We start from the raw sequence: 14,164 nt of genomic DNA, 5'->3' as shown, positions 1-14,164 counted from the left end.
TGTGTGTGATGTCCTTAGGTTAGTTAGGTTTAAGTAGTTCTAAGTTCTAGGGGACTGATGACCTCAGATGCTCAGTCCCATAGTGCTCAGAGCCATTTTTTTTAAAGATGCCACACCGTTTAGAGGCTGAATTATCCGAACAGTAAATGAATACAGAAACCTCGAACAGCTTCATGGGGCATCTGACGTTACTTATTGTGGTGTCACCGCCAGACACCACACTTGCTAGGTGGTAGCTTAAATCGGCCGCGGTCCATTTAGTACATGTCGGACCCGCGTGTCGCCACTGTGTAATCGCAGACCTAGCGCCACCACCAAGGCAGGTCTCGTGATACGAGAGAGCACTCGCCCCAGTTGTACGAGAACCTAGCTACCGCCCAGTTGTACGAGAACCTAGCTACCGACCAGATGTACGAAGCCTTTCTCTCTCATTAGCCGAGAGACAGAATAGCCATCAGCTAAGTTAATGGCTACGAACTAGCAAGGCGCATTAGCCATACAGTGATTGAACTCAAAGTCTCCTGTGTATCGTCAAGATCGATGTACCACAATGATATTAAAGATAAGTATTAATCCTGCTCCGTACTTTTCTTCCTAACATTAATTACGTATCCTGTTCCAGTACATCACGCCCGTCTGCGTTAGTCTAGCGTGCATTTTCAGCCATCTCAACTTCACGGTGTCGGCCCAGCTACCGACACAACACTTATGTTATCATTTAAAAATATTGTGAAGAGAAATTGTTTTGTGATACGTCAGATGGGTACCCTCGAAGGTGCTTGTACCACTCATGATCTCTCTTCTTTGAGAATGTCATACTGTGCTCGAATTGCAAAGGATGACAGACGTGACCACATCTAACTTGGCAGATGGAGCAGCTCTTGGAATGGGCGGACCTCCCCGTCCCCAAGAGTTTAGTTCCATCGACGTGTGGGATGCGTTAAGGAGACATATTTCTGCACGTCCAGATGCACCAGCGGCCATCCAGCAGTTGTCATTCGCGATGGTGGTGGAATGTAACGCCCTACCATAAGAACATCTTACCCTTGATAAATCGGGGTGGTATCAGTGCAATTTTTGTCTATCGATAAATATACAATTTTTGTACAATGCTGTAACAGCGTTTTCTGTGTATGGTCCAGGTTTCATCCGGCTGCGTTACTTGGCAGTGAGACATAATGCGAAGTTTACTTTCCTACTTATGTTTTGCACACCAGCACAGTTTCAGTTAGGACGATAGTAAGTTGCTGACTCGTATATTTGACTATGAATTGGCTCCAATATGAAATACGTTGAAACTTCCTGGCAGATTAAAACTGTATGGCTGACCGAGACTCGAACTCGGGACCTTGGCCTTTCGCGGGCAAGTGGTCTACCATCTTTTCTGTTTTATTTTTTGGGTCTCCTTCCTCCCCTTCAACCCATCCTTACGCTCGACAGAAGTTGCCTTCTCGGCCTGGCTTCATCGCCATTAAAAGAAATTGTTCTCCTGCAAGATGAAATAAAATATCTCTTCTGTAAAGAAAAGAAAATTGTTTTCCTTTAAATCATTCCTCTGCGTAATGTTCTTCTTCATGACGAAATAAAAATACTTCTTCTGTGAGGAAAAGAATAGTATTTTCCTTGAAAACGTTCCCCTGCTCGTCCTCCAACAAGGTGGCACTGACTCAGCTGACACGCGATCCTCAAAACTCGTCTTCTCGAAATTAATAAGCCTTCACTTTATACACCCCAAGCATTAAAGCTTGGCCTCGTTCGTTAAGTGATCCTTTCTTTTTCGCTCAGGTTTCCTTCTCGTAGTTGTCAGGGCAGACGTCGCTGAAGTCCGCAGACCGTCCTGTGGTGTGCTGGAGTGTGATGTTAGGCAATGATCCTTCGGATAAAGTGACATTCACAACGTGAGTCACAAACTGAAAACTTTCTCTCGACTATCGATGATAGTACAAAACGAAGTCCTAATGTAATCAACGAAAAAAAAAAATGTACAAGTACAATAATTGTGAATTTGGGTTTTAAAAACTGAACACCTGTTCGTTCATCCATCTGTTCGTCTGGCATCGTCTTATAAGTCTCTTCATCGTATGTGTGTCATATCGTCACTAGTTGTAATGTCGCCATATAATTGGCAAACTTCCCCTTATATTTTGGGTCCCTCATCAGTAACTTAGCCTGTGTGGCTAGGAATACTCTGTAGCCCATGTATGTCCGGTCTTCCTGGGCATTTATGATGTAGTGCAGTGTGTGCGCTGCCAACCACGTCCACGTGTTCTTTTTGGTTACCGGATAGTAAGTTCCATCCGGTTGGAGAACCGACGTTAGAGAGATGTTCTGCGTTGTTGTCCTGCAGATCGATGCCATGGTCCTACGACACCAGTTCAATATATGGCCGTTCTCACCACAGGCACAACGGTGTTGTAAGGTGTCGATGACATTACATTCTCGACACTTATCTGACACCGACAGATGTATTTTATGGAGTCTCTCTCTAATTGGTATTGTCTGATTGACAATTTTGTACCAAGCGGATCGGACGTCAGTGCCTAGAACACTGTTATTGATGTTTGTCCAGATTCTAGTCCAATCCGTTCAAAATGGTTCAAATGGCTCTGAGCACTATGGGGCTTAACATCTTAGGTCATCAGTCCCCTAGAACTTAGAACTATTTAAACCTAACTAACCTAAAGGCAACACACATCCATGCCCGAGGCAGGATTCGAACCTGCGACCGTAGCAGTCCCGCGGTTCCGGACTGCAGCGCCTAGAACTGCACGACCACCGCGGCCGGCAGTCCAATCCGTAGAGGGGTACTTCGTCACCATTCGGTTGGCTCTTCCAGTTTCGTTCATAGACCGATATAGTTGAGCAGATGTTAGATCACTTAATGGAGCACTCGATTTCGACTTCAGGTAGCTGGCTTCTAAGAGAAACATCCTGATATGATTCGCCTTATAGTGCACTTCCCCCAGGTTTATTGGTATTAGCATGTTGTATGGTTGATATGTCCTTATGGCCATACGAAGTGCGCTGTCGGGGTATTTGTGGCACAGCTGCAGTGTATTACATACTAGGAGAGCCTTGCATTTCGTTGAGACATCTGTTAGACCCAGGCCCCCTTCCGCCGGAGGGAGAGTGACGACGCTAATCCCCACCTTGAATATCTCACCCCTCCAAACATACCATCCGACTGCCGACATGATGCCCCTGGCAACAATGTCTACCACCGGGAGAACCTGCCCAACATACCATATTTTGAAAAGGGTCTTGGTATTGATGAATTGAACTGGTTGAAGCAGATTCTGTTCTCTGTTTTTATTTTGTTCAAGGCAGGCTTTCGTGATGGCCAAGAGTTCTTTCCAATTGACTGCCGTTGTTCTTATAGGGCAACTGCTCATTTTTATACCCAGCAGTTTGACAGTCTCGCACAACCTGTAGGGACTAGTTACATCTGTCGGAAAGCCTCCCCCAATCGGCAATAATCCGGTCTTCCTATAATTTAATTTGGAGCCTGATGCTCGTTCGTATTCAGTGATACTGTCAGTGATCTCACGTAGCTCCTGTTCCGACCGTGTGACAGCACTCACGTCGTCCGCATAGGCAATACATTTTATGTTGCATGAGTAGACAGTTAAGCCCTGAAGTTTGCAATGGAGCATCCGGTGAAGTGGTTCAATTGCTGTTACGTAGAGAGGCATAGACATGGGGCATCATTGTCTTACTGATCTTTCAATAGGAATCGGTCGGGTGAACTAACCATTAACAATGACCTTAGAAGTGGCAGCGGTGTACATATTTTGAATCACTGTAATGAAGTCGTCACTGAATCCAAGATGTTTCATAATTTGGAACAGATAGCGGTGCGGAACCCGGTCAAAAGCCTTACTTTGGTCTAAAGCAAGAATTGCTGCAGTCGGCCGTGTAATTGCACTGAACGAGATGATCTCTCTGTAATCCGCAAGACTTTTGATGATAGTGCGTCCAGTTATTGCTACTGACTGGCTGTGATGGATTATCGTCCCTAGGACGTTTTTAATTCTATTTGCAAACACGCGGGCCACAATCTTATTGTCGGAATTCAGGAGGGAGTTTGGTCGAAAATGATTGATGTCTTCGTGTGGGTGTTGTTTCGGAACAAGTACAATTAAACTGCCATTGAAGTCTTCTGGTAGTTGCAGACCTGCTCTAATTTCGTTACATATATGCACAAAACAATTTTCCAGTAGATGCCAGTATTCCTTATAAAATTCAATGGGAAGTCCATCCGCGCCAGGGGATTTATTAGGCTGAGCCTTCCTCAAGGCCATCTTAATTTCATCCGCAGTGACTTCACTCATCAGTGACTCCCTGTCAGCCTCGGCTAGTTTCGCTGTTAGAAGATCTTGCATGGCGGAGATGATCTCATCATCTGTCGGGTCTGCCATATAGAGTCTCCGGTAATAGTCAGTGATATAATCCTTTATTTCCATCTGAGTCGTCAAGAAGCTGCCATCTTCCGTTTTCAATTTACTGATCAGTTTTTGTCTTGCTCGTCGTTTCTCTCTGTCAAGGTGGAACGAGGATGGATGTTCATCGTAAGCACTGTTGGTGTCTCTAGAGCGGATTTTGGGACCTTCCATTTGTTTCCGTTTCAGTAGTAACAACTTTGCCTTAATCCTTTTAATTTGTACGATGTTTTCGCGCGTGACAGACGTTTCGGAGTATAAATCACGTAAGTATCTAAAGTAAAATTCAAAGGTCTCCTTTTGCGAGCGGCTCCTGGCGTAGCTATAGGCTTTCAAGCACCTAATAAGTCGAGGCTTCGTATAGTGGCACCTCCACATCGTGACAGACGGAAAAGTAGCCTGTCTGTGTAGACTCGATTACCAGACCTCCTGCAACTGTTCTCGTAGCCCTTGCTCTCGGAGGATGTCTGCATTTAATTTCCATCCTGTTTCGCCACGGAACGTTTTCTGTCTGTTCATACGAATGGTACAGTGGTAGGCCAAGTGGTCTGAGAAACATATTGGCCACGTTTCCGTTGCCGATATTTGCCCCCTCAGAGTTTTCCCCACATAGATCCTATCGATGCGGCTGGCAGTTTGTGCGGTGTAATACGTAAAGCAGCTTTGGTCCCCATGTAGTATTTCCCATGTGTCCTCCAGTTCGAGCTGACACACTGCGAGAGTTGGACAACCATTAAAATTCGGCCTTTGACCTTTTGGCTTTAAAACGCAGTTGAAGTCACCCCCAAGTACCACGTCTTCTGGATTCCGTCGTAACAGATATAACAGGTAAGTAACAAAGAACTGGGCTCTGTGCACTCTATTTTGATTACCAGAAGGGGCGTAGATGTTCATAAATCGTATACCGTGAATTAGACACGAAATGCCTCTCCCATTTTCCAGTAGTTCGACGTCAGAGATGGTCACTCCCTCTTTGATTACGAAAGCCGTACCGGAAGAGCTATCCGGAGTGGTGTTTTTTACCACTTCGTAGCCAGGAATGTCTAGGTGAAGGTTGTCGTCTACCCCCTGCAGCATCACAATATCCGCGTCACAGCTATAAAGGTAGTCGCGAAGACTGTACAGCTTCTGAGTCGAGGTAATTTTATTGATATTTAACATAGCTAACTTGTAATCCTGAAACGGAGGAGGCATTTACAGCTAGTGGTGCGAAGTCTCAATCCAAGTATGGAAGGGAGACGTCGGTGGGAACCATTAATAAGTATCAGAAATGTAATCAGCGTCCTCTGTCGGAGTTGTTGAAGCAGGTCCCGTCCTTTAGAGTTCTTCATCCCTCACAGCTGAGGAAGTACCTTTCGCCCGGCCGACCTTATTCGTTTCAGTGTCCACTGCCATGCCTTCTACGTCATCTGCCCAGTCGCCAACATTAACTGAGTCCCTCTTGGTGTGTGAGGCTGTCTCAGCCAGACGGAGGTGTGTGGAGCTATCACTGAAGACCCGCCGTGTAGTCTTTTCCCCTTCTGCGAGAGCGTGGTCTCCGACCTATGAATGGGGCTTCGTGGTGTCTGCCACATCGCTGGTGCCACTCTCTTGCTTCTCATCAGGGTTTCCATGTAGGGCATCGGTAAGGTCGCGGGCAATTTGCAAACCTTTCTCAAGCAAACTTGGTGCAGTTTGCTCGGCATTCTTGTGGGCTATCCTCCTTTTCTTATGTTTCTTCGGCGAACTGCCTCGCCTTCCATTTTCGTCAGCCTCTGGAGATGAAACGCTATCTTGCCCACCAGTTAATCCTGCCGTTTGCGCAGAGACAGGCATCTGTTTGTTGCCAGTGTCCGAATCGTTGATGTTTCCTTGGGATTGTACATCACAGTGAAGGCTGGCCAAATTCGTACCCACTGGCTCGTTAGTTTCCGTTGGAACCTCAGGGATTACATCAGTGATGTCCTCTGTGGTGGAAGTTTCCATTGGCGTCACTTGGTAATCGTCCAAGGCGTTGGAAATTGTGTCCACAACTGAATGTTCCACGTTGGCCATGTTCGTGCGAGCTGCCGCTACATATGTCAGCGGTAGTGAAGTCATCGTATTAGCTGGCATGGTGTCTCCTGGTGGCAACTGCGTCACCCTTCGTTGGATACATTGAGCACGTACGTGATCCGTGGCACCGCACCCAGAGCAGGTACACGGTTGACCATCATATATGACGATCGCCCTGTATCCACAAATAGTAACGTAAGATGGTATGTGCCTCTGCACTTCCATTTTAACCTGCCGAACACCGTTCAGGACAGGAACCTTAAACGTCGCCCATTTTTCGGCAACATTGCTAACAACTTTACCATAACTTTTCAGCACCGCGTCGATTTCAGCCGCAGGTACTTCAAATGGTAACTCAAAAATTCGAAGACTTCGAAGACCAAATCCTGCATGCAAAACCTTAACCTCCCCGATGTTCCCATCACGGTGCTTAAATTTAGGCTTATCACTACATGACTGCAAGATCTGTTCGCAAATATCAGCGGTTTTAAACTTGATGTAGACAACGCTACTAACGATCGACAGGTGTACGCCGATAATATCGTCAAAGGATCGTTTCAGACTTTCCTCAATCCATAATTCTATCTCAAAAGACTTCGGTGGTGCATAGTTGTGATCGAATACAAATTTCAACGTGTCTCTGCGCCTTATGTTGTTCATGTTCCGGTTCCAAACGTTTTCACACAATAACACGTTATTGTGGCCGCTAGAACAGCGTCTACTCACCAGTAAACAGCACACAGCCAGCAGCAGCGAGGACGTAAACACGCCGCGCGTCCGCTCGCCACGGCCGCTGAAGGCCGACTCTACCATCTGAGCTACCGAAGCACGACTCACGCCCGGTACTCACAGCTTAACTTCTGCCAGTATCTTGTCTCCTACCTTCCAAACTTTACAGAAGCTCTCCTGCGAATTATACAGAACTAGCACTCCTAAAAGAAAGGATATTGCGGAGACATGGGTTAGCCACAGCCTGTGGTATGTTTCCAGAATGATATTTTCACTCTGCAGCGGGGTGTGCGCTGATATGAAACTTCCTGGCAGATTACAACTTGCACTCCTTTCTGTCAGGAGTGTTTCGATAGCTCAGATGATAGAGCACTTGCCCGCGAAAGGCAAAGGTCCCGAGTTCGAGTCTCGGTCGGGCACACAGTATTGATCTGCCAGGAAGTTTCATATCAGCACACACTCCGCTGCAGAGTGAAAATCTCATTCATGAAAATACGTTTCTTCTTAGCAGGGCAGGTATATGATATTGGTGCACATAAATCTGTAGCCTAGCAAGAGAGCCTCACCTCATTACCTCGCAATAGACAGTTACACTCGTCTTGGCTTTCAATTATAGTTCATTTCTCGTAATGTTTTGGGAAGAGTTTCAATTCCAGTTTGAAAAGTTCATCGTTACAAAAAAAGAACACTTCTTTAAATATCTCGAGTTATACAAGTATTAATGGGAGCCGGAGGTGCCTATGCTGCCCATGTTAAAATCACTAAGTTTGAGGAACATTTATGAATAAACTACCAAATAGAAAAATTTGAATTCTTTTTACATTTAGAGTGGTTTAGTATTGCAGTTATGACAGAGGGATTTTGGTGTATTTTTCTAGTTTCCTTCCAATTATTCTTTTTATTAACGACCCAAAATATTTTTTTACAAATAATTGCTTTATAATGAAACTGAAATGAAACTACTGAACATATTGCCAAATGGCTGTGTTACAATGTAAGTTTGACCACTAGGAGTGCTGTATAAAATTTCATCTCTCTAGCTTGAGTGTATTTTGAGAAAATGTTCCTTATATTCGAAAAATTATAATTTACGGGAAATGGCTATCAAAGTTCCTCAATACATTCCTGCACTATAGGATGGATTATCAGGGTCTTCTTCTTCATCCTCCAAAAGCTTCCTCTTCTGTCTTCTTTTCTGGCCTGTTGTTCCATCATACTTCATATGCCTTTCTCTTCTTCCTGCTCCTCTTATCCTTTCTCTGTCAATATTTCTTAGTGCTCATACAGTGTTCACCCCAGCTGTAAATCCTAATGCCTTCAGAACTTCACACTTCACACTGTTCCCTTGGTTGTAGGTTGCTTTTGCATCATAAATGCCAAAGTGCAGTGCTTTTATGCTTACAAACACCCTTTTAGGAATCACTTTCCAATTCAAATTGTTTAGGCTCTCATTAGGATTCTGCGTCTTTCCGTGTAGACATTTGTGTAATAATTCTGGCTGTGCTAAGTCATGAAAAATTGGTTTTATTGCATTTATGACAGCTGCTGACAAACCATGTTTGTGATCATAGTCCTTTTTTGCATTATATTTGCACCAGGAATCTTTTGGACACAGGCTGTGTTGAGGGTATTCATTGGAAGAGGCAGTATGAAGGAACAACGCCCACACTGCTTTTCGCATGTCACTAACATTACTAGTATTTTGCCTTATAGCATACCCATAGTATCTCTGTAAACGTTCAATCACCTCATCAGTAAGCCTGCCTCTCCCACCTATTGTCTTTCCATCACTGAGCTTACTTGAACCCAAAGTTTGTTTGAGCCTTCGAAGCCGTGCACCCATACGCTTTTGCACATGCCCAATGCATTTCAACTTTTCAACTACAAATTCATTTCCATGTGGTTTCAGTTCCTCTATAGTCTTGAAACCTTTGGAGTCACCATCCCCAAGGTAGTATTTGTACCTAACGTTGTATCTGGGAACTGAACGTTCAAACATTTGTTTCACTCCATCAACTTCAATTGCATCACTTGATCCACTAAAATTTGCCTCACAGGTTCCACTGTGCTCTCCTTTGATTTTATTTTTGCACCTACAATGTTCTGATAATTTTGCAACATCTATCACTTTTGCACTATCACCACAAGTAGCAGTTACAACCCAATTCAGGGATTTATGGCCCCTCTTTTGCCAGGAACCATCTAATGCCACTACCAAATTCCTAGAACCACCGTTCATTTCTGCAGATTCCTCCACTGCTTCCTTCATGGTTTTCAAAGCCACATCTTCAACACAGGATCCTACCAGGTTACAGTAGTACCCAAATTTGCTTGGAGGCGATGGCAAGTTCATAATACCACAAAACAGTTTACCAGCAGCAGACCCTTTTCCAATGGATCGAAGACCATACACAAGTCTAACATTCACATAAAACACTCTAGATCGTCCATTTTCACCAAAGAGACTGGCATGTGAATTGTAGAAAGTCACTTGATACTTGCAACATGCATAGATTATCTTCATCTCACAAGCTAAACCAAAGTGCTTTGTTATCTCTAGTCCCACTCCTACACTTGAACACATTTTGCACAGAACACTTTCTTTCAGCACAGAAGATGATAATATAATATTCAGTACTTCGTTAATATCATCACTGTCACTAACATATTCACGAAATCTGTCACGTCCACCAGTCAGCTTCTTGCTAGAAGATGTCACAGGGCTATGGCCGGCAATGTGTTTCTTAGCAGAAGAACGCACTGTTTCAGTAATTGTAGTATCGCAACTTGGTATTAGTGTTAATTTCCTTTCCCTACTTTCTTCCTCTTCTTATATACATGGTTACTAACACGTGGGATCGAAACCAGAACAACGCTTTACACAAGAAGTATAATACTACCAACTGAACTAATTCGAAACGGTAAACAGCAAAGAGACGATGTTCCACGCTCTTAGCGCTTCATTTGTCACAGAAAACAACGTATCCAACCCTTGCACACTCGCTGCATGCGTAACATTATGTTGCTGTATGCGTAACAGGCCGAGAAAGTCACAAGCAGTTCGCCAGGAAGTCACGAGAGGGTGTTAGATGCATTCAACGGCCGCCCATTTCCCCAGCAGGCGTGGGGTAAAATGGTAATAACTCCACTTCTAGGGCGAGTAGAACAATAATTCAAAGTTTACATTAAAGAGGAATGTTCCAATTAATTTTCGGTAGCAAAAAAAAAAAATCGTAATCTTTTGGATTTTACCACCTCCGGCTCCCCTTAAGTGAACTGAATATGAAAGTAAACAGCGAAGCCCTCCGTGTACTATCATGTGTCGAACGAAAATTCCTTTCCATATCTTGAATAGTCCATAAAACAAATTCAATGATAGATAAGTGATTCGCCTCCATATCTTTATTATCATTTTACAAGTATCGATTTCAAGTACACTTTCTTGACTGTAATGGTAATAATGCTTGATTATAAACTAGATTTTAAACTAAAATCAAACACTTTAAGAGCAGAAGATAGTCGAGGAGCAAGAAATCGGTGGGCTGCAATATCGTTTTGAAGAAATACTTTTTCCTTATTTTAATGAGTCGTCCGACTGATTCGATGAGTCGTTCCGCCATCTCCTCCCACGTGTCGCTCTCTCCACCTCACGGTGATACGTACACCAAACGCCCTCACTGAAACGATAGTGATCGTGTGCCCGTCACTGGCAGGTAGCCACCGTCTGAGTAGTCCGCAGGTCACGGTCTGGTGGCTAGCGTTGCTGCCTCTCGATCATTGGGTCACGGGTTTGATTCCCGGCCGGATTGGGGGATTTTTCTACCCGGGAACTGGGTGTTTGTGTTGGCCTTATCATCTCATCATCATCAGCCGTGACAGTGGCCACATTGCATTGTATAACAATATGACTGTGTGAAAATTACGACCTTGTACGATCACAGATGACCTGGCAGTTGAGCTCTGCACAAACCAAATATCATCATCACACCGTCTGAGTTTCTTCAACTAGCTCTTGCAAAGTATTTCTACTTGACGTCTCTTCGGCGCATTCCACGTCAGTGTAGTTGAAAGTGAAATGATTGCAACTACACAGAAACTGAGTCTCCCGAGACTCCGAGCAAGGGAAGTTTCGGACACGGGCGTGAATGAAACCAGGAATCTCCGATCGACAAGCAGCGATGCTAACCACGAGACCACCAATAATGTGTTGTGTTTATTAAGACCTCGGTCTTACAGTGCAGTTTTTTCCCATTTCGACAGAGCAAGTACCGAGGAAGTTATCAACTGATGTCTTGAAACATGTCACATTTGTGTAGATTTCTTTTAGTTAGAGGATTTAACGTGGTCATATCCTCACTGATACTGTGGAATATCTCCTCACTTCGCATCAATGCTGACTCGGATATTACACTGTACTGGCAGGTTTCTTGTGATGTTAAACTTGCAATACGCTTTACAGGTCGAACCTAGTCGCTGAAAATCTAACAGTCTCGGATTTGCTAGTGGATTCATCTACATGTAACGGTTCTACGCTGCTATACGAGGTGATGCTGCTGCCCGTACTGTTGGGTTTATGCAACATACACTTCATTCAAAAACCATGTATGAGATTTTCATATTCTCTCACGTCCTATGAGTAAACCAGTAGTTTTACAGATAATGAACAGGACATTTTTGCTGGAAATTTGATGTAGTGAATTTTTGTGCTGAGATACGTTTCCGCTAGATGTCACGGTTTTCGAGCTACGGATGAAAAACACGTTTGAAGATCACTTTTGTACAGTTTTATGGAATAATTCGAAAACTATCACCTTCGATGAAAATGTATCCCTTTACAAAATTTAAATAAATTAAATTTCCTAGAAAAAGAGCCCGTTGTTCTTTTTCTGTACGGCTAATAGTTTGAGCGTAACAAACGGGAGAATATGAAATTAGTGCAGGTGCTATTTCAAGGCTTTGCATGTTACATAAAACACATCGGTAGCGGAAGATGAATCATGCACTGTGCGTACCTATAGCTGACGTCAGTGAAAGCATCAATAAATCAGTCTGATATAAATGTTTTGACGAAAATAAGAGCATATGTGCAGGACTGATAGTGACTTTGTGCGTAGACTGTGAGATGCTGGAATGCTCGTATCTTTGTGGTGAACGTTTGCCGAGTTCCGTGCGTTCTATAGCGCTCAGATGGCTGGGTCGACGGACATTACAGCAGGTTGTCGCACGGTAAAATGCTGTTGACGATCATCTTGCGCAAACATTGCGGCGAATTGATTTGCCAGACCAGGCATGGCCACTTCCAGCAGCTTAAAGGCTTGGGTCAGCAACTGCGGCGTCACCAATGGCTGGCTTTGTTATGCCATATCTCTCTGTGCTCTCTAACGAAAGAGGAGCAGGTGCTCTCACAACAGTCTTACATCGATGCAGAGTTCTCTGGAGGATCCAGAAATAGTCTCTACGCAGGTTTGATGAAGAAGAACTATGTTGTTTAAAACCTTCAGTTCTCTCAGCACCTCATTAAATACAACAAAATACAGGCACTTTAAGCATTTTAATGTTTTCACAGCGTAATAACTGATCCATTAAATTTTGGGAGTGCAGGCAATAAACTCTGATTCTTCTTCCTCTTCTAATACTTCGGCCTTACATTTCCGATTATCTGCAGAGGTAGCCGAGAGGCTGAAGTTACAGTACTCGTTCAGTCATTTTAAACCAAAGATACTCAAGTGGTGACACTCATTTCACAAGACCTCCAGCAAACGTACCGTCATTTTGATGTCACACGTAACATCAACAATCATAGGAACCACTGTCACCGGTCGTTATCGTTCAATGCTGGTCTTTAAACGATGTTAACACCTGACAACGTTTCGTGCAACCGCGATGTCATTTTGATGTCACACGCAGTATCTAAGACTTATGAAAAAACGTCGTTCCTGGTACGATTTATTATAGTTATTATCGCAATTAACTGCCACATAATGACGTATCAGCAATTAAAGCGTTTATGAGTTGTAAGTTAAAGCACAGAGTCTGAAACTGTGCAACGTCGGCACGGTTTATTGGTTATGAGTATTGAACTGAGAAGTGGAAGATTGCCGGTAGCTTGACACTGTCTTGCCACTTTCAGTTCTTCCGTCCTTTCTAAAAGATTCTGTAACTTGTTTATTAACTTAATAGGAGTAAATTCTGTAGTATTACATATTATGTACATACAAAAGTGCTCACTGAGAGCCAGTTGTCATTATCAATACTTTACACGTTAAGCAAGAAACATGCAGATACAAGTAAATATTCAAAACATGTTGTTCATTTGGCAAAACAAACTTCCATTAAAATAAAAAAAAACATAGAAAAGACTGACACATATGTAAAAGAAGGTAAATTTAAGTTATTGTCTGACATCCACAAAATATAAACTATGAACAAACATTATAATGAGGCTAAAATGTAAAATTATCTTGAATTGAAATTTCTTTTGGAATTAAAGGTAGTTTTCAAGGCAGAAATAAGACGTCTCTTAGGACGAGGGCAATACTTTAAAATTACTGGCAACTGTTAGCATTTATTCTCTAAACAAAAGTATCATGCTTTGTTATGAATAATGAAAAATATCTCCATACTCTGTTATCGATTATTAAAGCTCACGACAACTCTTTTACTCTAACCTAGACTGATATTACTTAAATTAACTTTTTTATACATAAAACATGTTTATAATAACAGCATAAAATCACTAATAGCATGTTAATTCCGTAAGCACCCTACAATCCTGGTGACGTTATATTTCAGGATCCATGTAGTAAGGCAACGTTTCGAATGTTAAGTATGCTTAAATTTTTCACCCCATATTTAATTACCATGAAATGAGGATTTATAGGAACAAAATACCACAGTAGGGTAACAGGTGTCTTGAGAGACCATTGATTTGGTTAATTCTAAATATCTGCAACGTGTTAATG

At 43.1% G+C, this 14,164-nt stretch overlaps 1 pseudogene; it reads right to left on the bottom strand.

Annotated features, from left to right (window-relative positions):
* Positions 1-1,781: 1,781 nt before the first annotated feature.
* Positions 1,782-14,164, bottom strand: part of LOC124709071 — a 59,387-nt pseudogene continuing 47,004 nt past the window's right edge.

This window comes from Schistocerca piceifrons, chromosome 7 (genome assembly GCF_021461385.2).
Source record: "Schistocerca piceifrons isolate TAMUIC-IGC-003096 chromosome 7, iqSchPice1.1, whole genome shotgun sequence".
Lineage (NCBI taxonomy): Eukaryota > Metazoa > Arthropoda > Insecta > Orthoptera > Acrididae > Schistocerca > Schistocerca piceifrons.
This window is presented reverse-complemented; position numbering and strand designations above follow the sequence as displayed.